General features: G+C 30.0%; 1 non-coding gene across 1 annotated transcript; it reads right to left on the minus strand.

The window, feature by feature from the left end:
- Positions 1–2,172: 2,172 nt before the first annotated feature.
- Positions 2,173–2,280, minus strand: LOC130942611 (small nucleolar RNA R71). Its single transcript, XR_009071177.1, has one exon. It is a non-coding gene; the product is annotated as a small nucleolar RNA R71 (small nucleolar RNA).
- Positions 2,281–2,536: the final 256 nt, after the last annotated feature.

The following is a 2,536-nucleotide window of genomic DNA, read 5'->3' on the forward strand; positions in this document are numbered from 1 at the left end:
ACCAAGTTTTTGGAGCCATTGCTAAGAATTGTTCAAGTTATGAAAAGAGTAAATCACAATTTTGCCTATCAAGGTTTTGGTGCCGTTGCCGGGGATTGTTCGAGTTTGAACAACTGACGGTTCATCTTGTTGCTCAGATTAGGTAATTTTCTTTTTAAAAAGTTTCAAAAATCTTTCAAAATTCTTTCTTTGTTTTTCTTTTTCAAAAAAAAAAAACAATTTTCAAAAAAAAAATTGAAAAAAAAAACCAAAAAAATTTAATAAAATCATAAAAAGCAAAAATATTTTGTGTTTCTTGTTTGAGTTTAGTGTCAATTTTTATGTTTGGAGTCAATTGCATGTCTTTACAAATTTGTGCATTTTTCGAAAACTCATGCATGGTGTTCTTCATGATCTTCAAGTTGTTCTTGGTAAGTCTTCTTGTTTGATCTTGATATTTTCTTGTTTTGTGTTTTTTGTTGTTTCTCATATGCATTTTTGAATTCTTAGTGTCTAAATATGAAAAATTTCCAAGTTTGGTGTCTTGCATGTTTTCTTTTCTTGAAAATTTTTCAAAAATTAGTTCTTGATGTTCATCATGATCTTCAATGTGTTCTTGGTGTTCATCTTGACATTCATAGTGTTCTTGCATGCATATTATGTTTTGATTCATAATTTTCATGTTGTGAGTCATTTTTGTATTTTTCTCTCTCCTCATTAAAAATTCAAAAATAAAAAATATCTTCCCCTTATTACTCTCAAAAATTCGAAAATTTGAGTAGACTTAGTCAAAAAATTTTTTAAAACTTAGCTATTTCTTATAAGTCAAGTCAAATTTTCAATTTTAAAAATCCTATCTTTTCAAAATCTTTTTCATTTTTTTATTATTTTCAAAAATTTTTAAAATTTATTTTCAAAATCTTTTTCTTATCTTTATTTCAAAATTTCGAAAACTTTACTAACAATTAATGTGATTGATTCAAAAATTTGAAGTTTGTTACTTTCTTGTTAAGAAAGGTTCAATCTTTAAATTCTAGAGTCATATCTTTTAGTTTTTTGTTAGTCAAGTAATCAATTTTAATTTTAAAAATCAAATCTTTTCCAAAATATCTTTTTCAATCATATCTTTTCAAAATATATTTGTCAAATCATATCTTTTTCAAAATTGATTTCAAAAATCTTTTCTAACTTCTTATCTTTTCAAAATTGATTTTCAAATCTTTTTCAACTAACTAATTGACTTTTTGTTTGTTTCTTGTCTTTTTCAAAACCACCTAACTATTTTCCTCTCTCTAATTTTTGAAAATTACCTCCCTCTTTTTCAAAATTCTTTTTAATTAACTAATTATTTTAAATTTTAATTTTATCTTACCTCTTCTCTTAATTTTCGAATTTTAACTAATAATTAAAATAAAAACAAAAATATTTTTCTTCTCTTTTAGTTAATATTCGAATTTTCTCTTCTCTCTCATCTCTTTTTTATTTATTTATTCATTTACTAACACTTCTCTTCATCTAAAAATTCGAACCCTCTCCTCTATTTGTGTTCGAATTTTTCTCATCCTTCTTCTATTCTTTTGTTCTTCTACTCACATAAAGGAATTTCTATACTGTGACATAGAGGATTCCAGATTTTCTTTGTTTTCTTCTCTTTCATATGAGCAAGAACAAGGAAAAAGACATTCTTGTTGAAGCTGATCCTGAACCTGAAAAGACTCTGAAGAGGAAATTAAGAGAAGCTAAAATACAGCAATTCAGAGACAACCTTATTGAAATTTTCGAACAAGAAAATGATATGGCAGCCAAACCCAACAACAATAATGCAAGGAGGATGCTTGGTGATTATACTACACTTACTTCCAAATTTGATGGAAGAAGCATCTCAATTCCTTTCATTGGAGCAAACAATTTTGAGCTGAAGCCTCAACTAGTTGCTCTAATGCAACAGAACTGCAAGTTTCATGGACTTCCATTAGAAGATCCCTACCAGTTTTTAACTGAGTTCTTGCAGATTTGTGAGATTGTTAAGATTAATGGAGTAGATCCTGAAGTCTACAGGCTCATGCTTTTCCCTTTGCTGTAAGAGACAGAGCTAGAACATGGTTGGGCTCACAACCCAAGGATAGCCTGGACTCTTGGGACAAGTTGGTTACGGCCTTCTTGGCTAAGTTCTTTCCTCCTCAAAAGCTGAGCAAGCTTAGAGTGGATGTTCAGACCTTCAAACAAAAAGATGGTGAATCCCTCTATGAAGCTTGGGAAAGATACAAGCAGATGACCAGAAGGTGTCCTTCTGACATGCTTTCAGAGTGGACCATTTTGGATATATTCTATTATGGTCTATCTGAGTTCTCTAAGATGTCACTGGACCATTCTGCAGGTGGATCCATTTACCTAAAGAAAACACCTGCAGAAGCTCAAGAACTCATTGACATGGTTGCAAATAACCAATTCATGTACACTTCTGAGAGGAATTCTGTGAGTAATGGGACGCCTCAGAGGAAGGAAGTTCTTGAAATTAATGCTCTAAATTCCATATTGGCTCAGAACATTTCTCAAA

The sequence above is a fragment of the Arachis stenosperma genome, chromosome 7 (assembly GCF_014773155.1).
Source record: "Arachis stenosperma cultivar V10309 chromosome 7, arast.V10309.gnm1.PFL2, whole genome shotgun sequence".
Lineage (NCBI taxonomy): Eukaryota > Viridiplantae > Streptophyta > Magnoliopsida > Fabales > Fabaceae > Arachis > Arachis stenosperma.